Source organism: Heptranchias perlo, chromosome 9 (assembly GCF_035084215.1).
Source record: "Heptranchias perlo isolate sHepPer1 chromosome 9, sHepPer1.hap1, whole genome shotgun sequence".
Lineage (NCBI taxonomy): Eukaryota > Metazoa > Chordata > Chondrichthyes > Hexanchiformes > Hexanchidae > Heptranchias > Heptranchias perlo.
Window position 1 is genome coordinate 2,139,593 of NC_090333.1, and position 13,463 is coordinate 2,153,055.

The following is a 13,463-nucleotide window of genomic DNA, read 5'->3' on the forward strand; positions in this document are numbered from 1 at the left end:
CAGAAGTGCATATTGAAAAATGTCTTTCAAACTGCTCCCTGACTGGGCCCCGTTCATTGTCATGTTAATCCCAGGGCGGGGCGGGACTGCTTTGACCAGGAGACCTGTTTTCCGGGACGCAGGTGTGACATTCCAGGGAGGCACCTACTTTGTGCTGATTCGAAACTACGACTACAACGGCAACTTGCAGTTCTATATTACAACAACAACGCGCTGCATTGAAACTAAAAGTTAGATTTTCAATCCCATAGTCCACCAATCGGATGGGAGACGGTGTGTGTCTGTGTGTGTGTGTGTGTGAGAGTCAGTGTCAGTCAGTCTCTCTCTCTCTCTCTCTCTCTCTCTCTCACTCTAACTCTAACTCTAACTCAGAGCTGCTGTGGAAGGAAACCTTTTTAAAAAGAACTTGCATATTGAAAAAAAGATGTGTCTCAAGCTGCCGGGCCCTGTCCATTGTCACGTTAATGGCAGGGCGGGCAGGACTGCTTTGACCAGGAGACCTGTTTTCTGGGACGCAGGTGTGAGATTCCAGGGGACCTGCTTTGTGCTGATTTCCCTGCGTGCGTGCGTGCGTCCGTCCCTCCCTGCCTCCCTCCCCCCAGGCCTTCCTTCTGAACACCTTTGTCGTTTAATCGAGGGTCAAAAGCCTGCCTGTGAAAGGGAAGGATCAGCCGGTCGGCCCCCTGCTGGTCGCTGCTGCCAGCGCAGCGCAGCGCAGCAGGCGTGCGTGTCCTCAGCCTCTTGTACAAGTTCCCAGGGAGTTGAGGCAGTTCCCTCCGGTGGTCTAGTGGTCTAAGACGCAACCTTTTAAACTCGTTGAGACCCGGGTTCGAATCCCGGTCGGGGGGATGACTTTCTGGTGCAGATTAATTGGCACCACTCAAAGAAAGTCTCCCCTCCTGAGCGCTAATGCTCCACCCTCACCACCGCCACCTTTTCCTCTCCTTGACAAACAGACAGACAGTCCAGTTCGGGAGCGCAGCTTGCATTTGAAAGCAGACCCTGCTTGTTCAAAGTCAACGGCACCAAGTTATTTTGCACTTTGAATTATATCGCTACGTGCGAGCGGCATTCAGCCGAGGAGAAGAAAGAAATACCACTGAGCTGAGAAAGTAAGTGTAATATATCAGCTTTATTCTCAGTAATAATACATACGCACACACACACACACACACACACACACACACAGAGACGCTGGGAAAGAGCTGTTTTTCCTTTTGAATATCTCCCCACAGGGAGGTGCACCGTTCCCAGAGACACTGCAATACTGGGTCGATGCGTGGAGTGGACGGAGCAAGCCCCTGTTCCATCTCCCTGTTCCAAAAATCAATTTAATATATGGTCCCCAGATAGGGGACGTATCAGATATTAAACTGATAAGAACAGATACTACACTTGATCTTAGCCAAAAGGCCGAGAAGCGATGACGCGCTCGATGCGAATTGATCTCGGCTCCTGTTTGCACTCCCTCTTTGGTCTCTGGCTGCCTGTGTTTAATGCAGTCTAGAAGCACTGCCGTTCTCTCCCACTCTGGCCACATTTTTGCCACCGTTTCTAATTGCAACAGTGGATGAGTTTAAAGATTTTTTTCCCTTTCTTGCCAGGATTGCTTGACAGATTGGTAAATTTGCCAGTAGGCCACCAATCAGATGGGAGAGGGTTGGGTCTCACCGGACCTCCGTCAGTCAGTCTCAGTCACTAACGAACTGCCGTGGAAGGAGACCTCTTTAAGGAAAACTAGTGACGTGATGTGACGTGTCTCACAGTGAGTGAGTGAGATTGCAACGGCCAATTGAGAAAGAGGTGAGGTGCTGACAATCGGCAGCTCGTGTTGAAACATTCATTCCACGGCAGGCAAGACCAATGAAAAAAAATACTGCAGAGGCTGGCTCGGCTGGCTGGCTGGCTGGCTGGCTGGAAATGGGAAATAAAAACACAAGACGTGTTAAAGGCTGGCTAAACTGTCGAAAGAAACAAGGCGTTAATGTTTCAGAAGTGCCTATTGAAAGGTGTCTCTCAAGCTGCTCCCTGACTGGGCCCTGTCCATTGTCATGTTAATCGCTGGTTAAACTGTCGGAAGAAACAAGGCGTTAATGTTTCAGAAGTGCATATTGAAAAATGTCTTTCAAACTGCTCCCTGACTGGGCCCCGTTCATTGTCATGTTAATCCCAGGGCGGGGCGGGACTGCTTTGACCAGGAGACCTGTTTTCCGGGACGCAGGTGTGACATTCCAGGGAGGCACCTACTTTGTGCTGATTCGAAACTACGACTACAACGGCAACTTGCAGTTCTATATTACAACAACAACGCGCTGCATTGAAACTAAAAGTTAGATTTTCAATCCCATAGTCCACCAATCGGATGGGAGACGGTGTGTGTCTGTGTGTGTGTGTGTGTGAGAGTCAGTGTCAGTCAGTCTCTCTCTCTCTCTCTCTCTCTCTCTCTCACTCTAACTCTAACTCTAACTCAGAGCTGCTGTGGAAGGAAACCTTTTTAAAAAGAACTTGCATATTGAAAAAAAGATGTGTCTCAAGCTGCCGGGCCCTGTCCATTGTCACGTTAATGGCAGGGCGGGCAGGACTGCTTTGACCAGGAGACCTGTTTTCTGGGACGCAGGTGTGAGATTCCAGGGGACCTGCTTTGTGCTGATTTCCCTGCGTGCGTGCGTGCGTCCGTCCCTCCCTGCCTCCCTCCCCCCAGGCCTTCCTTCTGAACACCTTTGTCGTTTAATCGAGGGTCAAAAGCCTGCCTGTGAAAGGGAAGGATCAGCCGGTCGGCCCCCTGCTGGTCGCTGCTGCCAGCGCAGCGCAGCGCAGCGCAGCAGGCGTGCGTGTCCTCAGCCTCTTGTACAAGTTCCCAGGGAGTTGAGGCAGTTCCCTCCGGTGGTCTAGTGGTCTAAGACGCAACCTTTTAAACTCGTTGAGACCCGGGTTCGAATCCCGGTCGGGGGGATGACTTTCTGGTGCAGATTAATTGGCACCACTCAAAGAAAGTCTCCCCTCCTGAGCGCTAATGCTCCACCCTCACCACCGCCACCTTTTCCTCTCCTTGACAAACAGACAGACAGTCCAGTTCGGGAGCGCAGCTTGCATTTGAAAGCAGACCCTGCTTGTTCAAAGTCAACGGCACCAAGTTATTTTGCACTTTGAATTATATCGCTACGTGCGAGCGGCATTCAGCCGAGGAGAAGAAAGAAATACCACTGAGCTGAGAAAGTAAGTGTAATATATCAGCTTTATTCTCAGTAATAATACATACACACACACACACACAGAGACGCTGGGAAAGAGCTGTTTTTCCTTTTGAATATCTCCCCAGAGGGAGGTGCACCGTTCCCAGAGACACTGCAATACTGGGTCGATGCGTGGAGTGGACGGAGCAAGCCCCTGTTCCATCTCCCTGTTCCAAAAATCAATTTAATATATGGTCCCCAGATAGGGGACGTATCAGATATTAAACTGATAAGAACAGATACTACACTTGATCTTAGCCAAAAGGCCGAGAAGCGATGACGCGCTCGATGCGAATTGATCTCGGCTCCTGTTTGCACTCCCTCTTTGGTCTCTGGCTGCCTGTGTTTAATGCAGTCTAGAAGCACTGCCGTTCTCTCCCACTCTGGCCACATTTTTGCCACCGTTTCTAATTGCAACAGTGGATGAGTTTAAAGATTTTGCCATTTTTTTCCCTTTCTTGCCAGGATTGCTTGACAGATTGGTAAATTTGCCAGTAGGCCACCAATCAGATGGGAGAGGGTTGGGTCTCACCGGACCTCCGTCAGTCAGTCTCAGTCACTAACGAACTGCCGTGGAAGGAGACCTCTTTAAGGAAAACTAGTGACGTGATGTGACGTGTCTCACAGTGAGTGAGTGAGATTGCAACGGCCAATTGAGAAAGAGGTGAGGTGCTGACAATCGGCAGCTCGTGTTGAAACATTCATTCCACGGCAGGCAAGACCAATGAAAAAAAATACTGCAGAGGCTGGCTCGGCTGGCTGGCTGGCTGGCTGGCTGGAAATGGGAAATAAAAACACAAGACGTGTTAAAGGCTGGCTAAACTGTCGAAAGAAACAAGGAGTTAATGTTTCAGAAGTGCCTATTGAAAGGTGTCTCTCAAGCTGCTCCCTGACTGGGCCCTGTCCATTGTCATGTTAATCGCTGGTTAAACTGTCGGAAGAAACAAGGCGTTAATGTTTCAGAAGTGCATATTGAAAAATGTCTTTCAAACTGCTCCCTGACTGGGCCCCGTTCATTGTCATGTTAATCCCAGGGCGGGGCGGGACTGCTTTGACCAGGAGACCTGTTTTCCGGGACGCAGGTGTGACATTCCAGGGAGGCACCTACTTTGTGCTGATTCGAAACTACGACTACAACGGCAACTTGCAGTTCTATATTACAACAACAACGCGCTGCATTGAAACTAAAAGTTAGATTTTCAATCCCATAGTCCACCAATCGGATGGGAGACGGTGTGTGTCTGTGTGTGTGTGTGTGTGAGAGTCAGTGTCAGTCAGTCTCTCTCTCTCTCTCACTCTAACTCTAACTCTAACTCAGAGCTGCTGTGGAAGGAAACCTTTTTAAAAAGAACTTGCATATTGAAAAAAAGATGTGTCTCAAGCTGCCGGGCCCTGTCCATTGTCACGTTAATGGCAGGGCGGGCAGGACTGCTTTGACCAGGAGACCTGTTTTCTGGGACGCAGGTGTGAGATTCCAGGGGACCTGCTTTGTGCTGATTTCCCTGCGTGCGTGCGTGCGTCCGTCCCTCCCTGCCTCCCTCCCCCCAGGCCTTCCTTCTGAACACCTTTGTCGTTTAATCGAGGGTCAAAAGCCTGCCTGTGAAAGGGAAGGATCAGCCGGTCGGCCCCCTGCTGGTCGCTGCTGCCAGCGCAGCGCAGCGCAGCGCAGCAGGCGTGCGTGTCCTCAGCCTCTTGTACAAGTTCCCAGGGAGTTGAGGCAGTTCCCTCCGGTGGTCTAGTGGTCTAAGACGCAACCTTTTAAACTCGTTGAGACCCGGGTTCGAATCCCGGTCGGGGGGATGACTTTCTGGTGCAGATTAATTGGCACCACTCAAAGAAAGTCTCCCCTCCTGAGCGCTAATGCTCCACCCTCACCACCGCCACCTTTTCCTCTCCTTGACAAACAGACAGACAGTCCAGTTCGGGAGCGCAGCTTGCATTTGAAAGCAGACCCTGCTTGTTCAAAGTCAACGGCACCAAGTTATTTTGCACTTTGAATTATATCGCTACGTGCGAGCGGCATTCAGCCGAGGAGAAGAAAGAAATACCACTGAGCTGAGAAAGTAAGTGTAATATATCAGCTTTATTCTCAGTAATAATACATACGCACACACACACACACACAGAGACGCTGGGAAAGAGCTGTTTTTCCTTTTGAATATCTCCCCACAGGGAGGTGCACCGTTCCCAGAGACACTGCAATACTGGGTCGATGCGTGGAGTGGACGGAGCAAGCCCCTGTTCCATCTCCCTGTTCCAAAAATCAATTTAATATATGGTCCCCAGATAGGGGACGTATCAGATATTAAACTGATAAGAACAGATACTACACTTGATCTTAGCCAAAAGGCCGAGAAGCGATGACGCGCTCGATGCGAATTGATCTCGGCTCCTGTTTGCACTCCCTCTTTGGTCTCTGGCTGCCTGTGTTTAATGCAGTCTAGAAGCACTGCCGTTCTCTCCCACTCTGGCCACATTTTTGCCACCGTTTCTAATTGCAACAGTGGATGAGTTTAAAGATTTTTTTCCCTTTCTTGCCAGGATTGCTTGACAGATTGGTAAATTTGCCAGTAGGCCACCAATCAGATGGGAGAGGGTTGGGTCTCACCGGACCTCCGTCAGTCAGTCTCAGTCACTAACGAACTGCCGTGGAAGGAGACCTCTTTAAGGAAAACTAGTGACGTGATGTGACGTGTCTCACAGTGAGTGAGTGAGATTGCAACGGCCAATTGAGAAAGAGGTGAGGTGCTGACAATCGGCAGCTCGTGTTGAAACATTCATTCCACGGCAGGCAAGACCAATGAAAAAAAATACTGCAGAGGCTGGCTCGGCTGGCTGGCTGGCTGGCTGGCTGGAAATGGGAAATAAAAACACAAGACGTGTTAAAGGCTGGCTAAACTGTCGAAAGAAACAAGGCGTTAATGTTTCAGAAGTGCCTATTGAAAGGTGTCTCTCAAGCTGCTCCCTGACTGGGCCCTGTCCATTGTCATGTTAATCGCTGGTTAAACTGTCGGAAGAAACAAGGCGTTAATGTTTCAGAAGTGCATATTGAAAAATGTCTTTCAAACTGCTCCCTGACTGGGCCCCGTTCATTGTCATGTTAATCCCAGGGCGGGGCGGGACTGCTTTGACCAGGAGACCTGTTTTCCGGGACGCAGGTGTGACATTCCAGGGAGGCACCTACTTTGTGCTGATTCGAAACTACGACTACAACGGCAACTTGCAGTTCTATATTACAACAACAACGCGCTGCATTGAAACTAAAAGTTAGATTTTCAATCCCATAGTCCACCAATCGGATGGGAGACGGTGTGTGTCTGTGTGTGTGTGTGTGTGAGAGTCAGTGTCAGTCAGTCTCTCTCTCTCTCTCTCTCTCTCTCTCTCACTCTAACTCTAACTCTAACTCAGAGCTGCTGTGGAAGGAAACCTTTTTAAAAAGAACTTGCATATTGAAAAAAAGATGTGTCTCAAGCTGCCGGGCCCTGTCCATTGTCACGTTAATGGCAGGGCGGGCAGGACTGCTTTGACCAGGAGACCTGTTTTCTGGGACGCAGGTGTGAGATTCCAGGGGACCTGCTTTGTGCTGATTTCCCTGCGTGCGTGCGTGCGTCCGTCCCTCCCTGCCTCCCTCCCCCCAGGCCTTCCTTCTGAACACCTTTGTCGTTTAATCGAGGGTCAAAAGCCTGCCTGTGAAAGGGAAGGATCAGCCGGTCGGCCCCCTGCTGGTCGCTGCTGCCAGCGCAGCGCAGCGCAGCGCAGCAGGCGTGCGTGTCCTCAGCCTCTTGTACAAGTTCCCAGGGAGTTGAGGCAGTTCCCTCCGGTGGTCTAGTGGTCTAAGACGCAACCTTTTAAACTCGTTGAGACCCGGGTTCGAATCCCGGTCGGGGGGATGACTTTCTGGTGCAGATTAATTGGCACCACTCAAAGAAAGTCTCCCCTCCTGAGCGCTAATGCTCCACCCTCACCACCGCCACCTTTTCCTCTCCTTGACAAACAGACAGACAGTCCAGTTCGGGAGCGCAGCTTGCATTTGAAAGCAGACCCTGCTTGTTCAAAGTCAACGGCACCAAGTTATTTTGCACTTTGAATTATATCGCTACGTGCGAGCGGCATTCAGCCGAGGAGAAGAAAGAAATACCACTGAGCTGAGAAAGTAAGTGTAATATATCAGCTTTATTCTCAGTAATAATACATACGCACACACACACACACACACACACACACACACAGAGACGCTGGGAAAGAGCTGTTTTTCCTTTTGAATATCTCCCCACAGGGAGGTGCACCGTTCCCAGAGACACTGCAATACTGGGTCGATGCGTGGAGTGGACGGAGCAAGCCCCTGTTCCATCTCCCTGTTCCAAAAATCAATTTAATATATGGTCCCCAGATAGGGGACGTATCAGATATTAAACTGATAAGAACAGATACTACACTTGATCTTAGCCAAAAGGCCGAGAAGCGATGACGCGCTCGATGCGAATTGATCTCGGCTCCTGTTTGCACTCCCTCTTTGGTCTCTGGCTGCCTGTGTTTAATGCAGTCTAGAAGCACTGCCGTTCTCTCCCACTCTGGCCACATTTTTGCCACCGTTTCTAATTGCAACAGTGGATGAGTTTAAAGATTTTTTTCCCTTTCTTGCCAGGATTGCTTGACAGATTGGTAAATTTGCCAGTAGGCCACCAATCAGATGGGAGAGGGTTGGGTCTCACCGGACCTCCGTCAGTCAGTCTCAGTCACTAACGAACTGCCGTGGAAGGAGACCTCTTTAAGGAAAACTAGTGACGTGATGTGACGTGTCTCACAGTGAGTGAGTGAGATTGCAACGGCCAATTGAGAAAGAGGTGAGGTGCTGACAATCGGCAGCTCGTGTTGAAACATTCATTCCACGGCAGGCAAGACCAATGAAAAAAAATACTGCAGAGGCTGGCTCGGCTGGCTGGCTGGCTGGCTGGCTGGAAATGGGAAATAAAAACACAAGACGTGTTAAAGGCTGGCTAAACTGTCGAAAGAAACAAGGCGTTAATGTTTCAGAAGTGCCTATTGAAAGGTGTCTCTCAAGCTGCTCCCTGACTGGGCCCTGTCCATTGTCATGTTAATCGCTGGTTAAACTGTCGGAAGAAACAAGGCGTTAATGTTTCAGAAGTGCATATTGAAAAATGTCTTTCAAACTGCTCCCTGACTGGGCCCCGTTCATTGTCATGTTAATCCCAGGGCGGGGCGGGACTGCTTTGACCAGGAGACCTGTTTTCCGGGACGCAGGTGTGACATTCCAGGGAGGCACCTACTTTGTGCTGATTCGAAACTACGACTACAACGGCAACTTGCAGTTCTATATTACAACAACAACGCGCTGCATTGAAACTAAAAGTTAGATTTTCAATCCCATAGTCCACCAATCGGATGGGAGACGGTGTGTGTCTGTGTGTGTGTGTGTGTGAGAGTCAGTGTCAGTCAGTCTCTCTCTCTCTCTCTCTCTCTCTCTCTCACTCTAACTCTAACTCTAACTCAGAGCTGCTGTGGAAGGAAACCTTTTTAAAAAGAACTTGCATATTGAAAAAAAGATGTGTCTCAAGCTGCCGGGCCCTGTCCATTGTCACGTTAATGGCAGGGCGGGCAGGACTGCTTTGACCAGGAGACCTGTTTTCTGGGACGCAGGTGTGAGATTCCAGGGGACCTGCTTTGTGCTGATTTCCCTGCGTGCGTGCGTGCGTCCGTCCCTCCCTGCCTCCCTCCCCCCAGGCCTTCCTTCTGAACACCTTTGTCGTTTAATCGAGGGTCAAAAGCCTGCCTGTGAAAGGGAAGGATCAGCCGGTCGGCCCCCTGCTGGTCGCTGCTGCCAGCGCAGCGCAGCGCAGCGCAGCAGGCGTGCGTGTCCTCAGCCTCTTGTACAAGTTCCCAGGGAGTTGAGGCAGTTCCCTCCGGTGGTCTAGTGGTCTAAGACGCAACCTTTTAAACTCGTTGAGACCCGGGTTCGAATCCCGGTCGGGGGGATGACTTTCTGGTGCAGATTAATTGGCACCACTCAAAGAAAGTCTCCCCTCCTGAGCGCTAATGCTCCACCCTCACCACCGCCACCTTTTCCTCTCCTTGACAAACAGACAGACAGTCCAGTTCGGGAGCGCAGCTTGCATTTGAAAGCAGACCCTGCTTGTTCAAAGTCAACGGCACCAAGTTATTTTGCACTTTGAATTATATCGCTACGTGCGAGCGGCATTCAGCCGAGGAGAAGAAAGAAATACCACTGAGCTGAGAAAGTAAGTGTAATATATCAGCTTTATTCTCAGTAATAATACATACGCACACACACACACACACACACACACACACACAGAGACGCTGGGAAAGAGCTGTTTTTCCTTTTGAATATCTCCCCACAGGGAGGTGCACCGTTCCCAGAGACACTGCAATACTGGGTCGATGCGTGGAGTGGACGGAGCAAGCCCCTGTTCCATCTCCCTGTTCCAAAAATCAATTTAATATATGGTCCCCAGATAGGGGACGTATCAGATATTAAACTGATAAGAACAGATTTTTTTTTTTTTTTTTTTTTTTTTTTTTTTTTTTTTTTTTTTTTTTTTTTTTTTTTTTCTGACACTCTGGGGTGCCTTATTGCCTTACAGATTCATTCCAGATTCCTTGCAGTGACATTACATCAAGCCAAAGCTCTACAAGCCAAAGCTCTACACTCTGCCCGAGGGGATTGCTCCCTGACTGCATCCCCCCGGCATACAATGGCAAGAAGGCTCCAAATGGTTGCCTTCCCCCACTTGACCACTTGATCTTAGCCAAAAGGCCGAGAAGCGATGACGCGCTCGATGCGAATTGATCTCGGCTCCTGTTTGCACTCCCTCTTTGGTCTCTGGCTGCCTGTGTTTAATGCAGTCTAGAAGCACTGCCGTTCTCTCCCACTCTGGCCACATTTTTGCCACCGTTTCTAATTGCAACAGTGGATGAGTTTAAAGATTTTTTTCCCTTTCTTGCCAGGATTGCTTGACAGATTGGTAAATTTGCCAGTAGGCCACCAATCAGATGGGAGAGGGTTGGGTCTCACCGGACCTCCGTCAGTCAGTCTCAGTCACTAACGAACTGCCGTGGAAGGAGACCTCTTTAAGGAAAACTAGTGACGTGATGTGACGTGTCTCACAGTGAGTGAGTGAGATTGCAACGGCCAATTGAGAAAGAGGTGAGGTGCTGACAATCGGCAGCTCGTGTTGAAACATTCATTCCACGGCAGGCAAGACCAATGAAAAAAAATACTGCAGAGGCTGGCTCGGCTGGCTGGCTGGCTGGCTGGCTGGAAATGGGAAATAAAAACACAAGACGTGTTAAAGGCTGGCTAAACTGTCGAAAGAAACAAGGCGTTAATGTTTCAGAAGTGCCTATTGAAAGGTGTCTCTCAAGCTGCTCCCTGACTGGGCCCTGTCCATTGTCATGTTAATCGCTGGTTAAACTGTCGGAAGAAACAAGGCGTTAATGTTTCAGAAGTGCATATTGAAAAATGTCTTTCAAACTGCTCCCTGACTGGGCCCCGTTCATTGTCATGTTAATCCCAGGGCGGGGCGGGACTGCTTTGACCAGGAGACCTGTTTTCCGGGACGCAGGTGTGACATTCCAGGGAGGCACCTACTTTGTGCTGATTCGAAACTACGACTACAACGGCAACTTGCAGTTCTATATTACAACAACAACGCGCTGCATTGAAACTAAAAGTTAGATTTTCAATCCCATAGTCCACCAATCGGATGGGAGACGGTGTGTGTCTGTGTGTGTGTGTGTGTGAGAGTCAGTGTCAGTCAGTCTCTCTCTCTCTCTCTCTCTCTCTCTCTCACTCTAACTCTAACTCTAACTCAGAGCTGCTGTGGAAGGAAACCTTTTTAAAAAGAACTTGCATATTGAAAAAAAGATGTGTCTCAAGCTGCCGGGCCCTGTCCATTGTCACGTTAATGGCAGGGCGGGCAGGACTGCTTTGACCAGGAGACCTGTTTTCTGGGACGCAGGTGTGAGATTCCAGGGGACCTGCTTTGTGCTGATTTCCCTGCGTGCGTGCGTGCGTCCGTCCCTCCCTGCCTCCCTCCCCCCAGGCCTTCCTTCTGAACACCTTTGTCGTTTAATCGAGGGTCAAAAGCCTGCCTGTGAAAGGGAAGGATCAGCCGGTCGGCCCCCTGCTGGTCGCTGCTGCCAGCGCAGCGCAGCGCAGCGCAGCAGGCGTGCGTGTCCTCAGCCTCTTGTACAAGTTCCCAGGGAGTTGAGGCAGTTCCCTCCGGTGGTCTAGTGGTCTAAGACGCAACCTTTTAAACTCGTTGAGACCCGGGTTCGAATCCCGGTCGGGGGGATGACTTTCTGGTGCAGATTAATTGGCACCACTCAAAGAAAGTCTCCCCTCCTGAGCGCTAATGCTCCACCCTCACCACCGCCACCTTTTCCTCTCCTTGACAAACAGACAGACAGTCCAGTTCGGGAGCGCAGCTTGCATTTGAAAGCAGACCCTGCTTGTTCAAAGTCAACGGCACCAAGTTATTTTGCACTTTGAATTATATCGCTACGTGCGAGCGGCATTCAGCCGAGGAGAAGAAAGAAATACCACTGAGCTGAGAAAGTAAGTGTAATATATCAGCTTTATTCTCAGTAATAATACATACACACACACACACACAGAGACGCTGGGAAAGAGCTGTTTTTCCTTTTGAATATCTCCCCAGAGGGAGGTGCACCGTTCCCAGAGACACTGCAATACTGGGTCGATGCGTGGAGTGGACGGAGCAAGCCCCTGTTCCATCTCCCTGTTCCAAAAATCAATTTAATATATGGTCCCCAGATAGGGGACGTATCAGATATTAAACTGATAAGAACAGATACTACACTTGATCTTAGCCAAAAGGCCGAGAAGCGATGACGCGCTCGATGCGAATTGATCTCGGCTCCTGTTTGCACTCCCTCTTTGGTCTCTGGCTGCCTGTGTTTAATGCAGTCTAGAAGCACTGCCGTTCTCTCCCACTCTGGCCACATTTTTGCCACCGTTTCTAATTGCAACAGTGGATGAGTTTAAAGATTTTGCCATTTTTTTCCCTTTCTTGCCAGGATTGCTTGACAGATTGGTAAATTTGCCAGTAGGCCACCAATCAGATGGGAGAGGGTTGGGTCTCACCGGACCTCCGTCAGTCAGTCTCAGTCACTAACGAACTGCCGTGGAAGGAGACCTCTTTAAGGAAAACTAGTGACGTGATGTGACGTGTCTCACAGTGAGTGAGTGAGATTGCAACGGCCAATTGAGAAAGAGGTGAGGTGCTGACAATCGGCAGCTCGTGTTGAAACATTCATTCCACGGCAGGCAAGACCAATGAAAAAAAATACTGCAGAGGCTGGCTCGGCTGGCTGGCTGGCTGGCTGGCTGGAAATGGGAAATAAAAACACAAGACGTGTTAAAGGCTGGCTAAACTGTCGAAAGAAACAAGGAGTTAATGTTTCAGAAGTGCCTATTGAAAGGTGTCTCTCAAGCTGCTCCCTGACTGGGCCCTGTCCATTGTCATGTTAATCGCTGGTTAAACTGTCGGAAGAAACAAGGCGTTAATGTTTCAGAAGTGCATATTGAAAAATGTCTTTCAAACTGCTCCCTGACTGGGCCCCGTTCATTGTCATGTTAATCCCAGGGCGGGGCGGGACTGCTTTGACCAGGAGACCTGTTTTCCGGGACGCAGGTGTGACATTCCAGGGAGGCACCTACTTTGTGCTGATTCGAAACTACGACTACAACGGCAACTTGCAGTTCTATATTACAACAACAACGCGCTGCATTGAAACTAAAAGTTAGATTTTCAATCCCATAGTCCACCAATCGGATGGGAGACGGTGTGTGTCTGTGTGTGTGTGTGTGTGAGAGTCAGTGTCAGTCAGTCTCTCTCTCTCTCTCACTCTAACTCTAACTCTAACTCAGAGCTGCTGTGGAAGGAAACCTTTTTAAAAAGAACTTGCATATTGAAAAAAAGATGTGTCTCAAGCTGCCGGGCCCTGTCCATTGTCACGTTAATGGCAGGGCGGGCAGGACTGCTTTGACCAGGAGACCTGTTTTCTGGGACGCAGGTGTGAGATTCCAGGGGACCTGCTTTGTGCTGATTTCCCTGCGTGCGTGCGTGCGTCCGTCCCTCCCTGCCTCCCTCCCCCCAGGCCTTCCTTCTGAACACCTTTGTCGTTTAATCGAGGGTCAAAAGCCTGCCTGTGAAAGGGAAGGAT

At 49.8% G+C, this 13,463-nt stretch overlaps 5 non-coding genes and 1 pseudogene across 5 annotated transcripts; all 6 read right to left on the bottom strand.

Annotated features, from left to right (window-relative positions):
- Positions 1 to 1,234: 1,234 nt before the first annotated feature.
- On the bottom strand, positions 1,235 to 1,425 carry LOC137325770 (U2 spliceosomal RNA). Its single transcript, XR_010964011.1, has one exon. It is a non-coding gene; the product is annotated as a U2 spliceosomal RNA (small nuclear RNA).
- Positions 1,426 to 3,320: 1,895 nt separating this feature from the next.
- Positions 3,321 to 3,511, bottom strand: LOC137325771 (U2 spliceosomal RNA). The gene has a single exon (XR_010964012.1). It is a non-coding gene; the product is annotated as a U2 spliceosomal RNA (small nuclear RNA).
- A 1,893-nt stretch (positions 3,512 to 5,404) lies between these two features.
- On the bottom strand, positions 5,405 to 5,595 carry LOC137325773 (U2 spliceosomal RNA). The gene has a single exon (XR_010964013.1). It is a non-coding gene; the product is annotated as a U2 spliceosomal RNA (small nuclear RNA).
- A 1,913-nt stretch (positions 5,596 to 7,508) lies between these two features.
- On the bottom strand, positions 7,509 to 7,699 carry LOC137325774 (U2 spliceosomal RNA). Its single transcript, XR_010964014.1, has one exon. It is a non-coding gene; the product is annotated as a U2 spliceosomal RNA (small nuclear RNA).
- Positions 7,700 to 9,612: 1,913 nt separating this feature from the next.
- Positions 9,613 to 9,783, bottom strand: LOC137326035 (U2 spliceosomal RNA; annotated as a pseudogene).
- A 2,153-nt stretch (positions 9,784 to 11,936) lies between these two features.
- On the bottom strand, positions 11,937 to 12,127 carry LOC137325775 (U2 spliceosomal RNA). The gene has a single exon (XR_010964015.1). It is a non-coding gene; the product is annotated as a U2 spliceosomal RNA (small nuclear RNA).
- Positions 12,128 to 13,463: the final 1,336 nt, after the last annotated feature.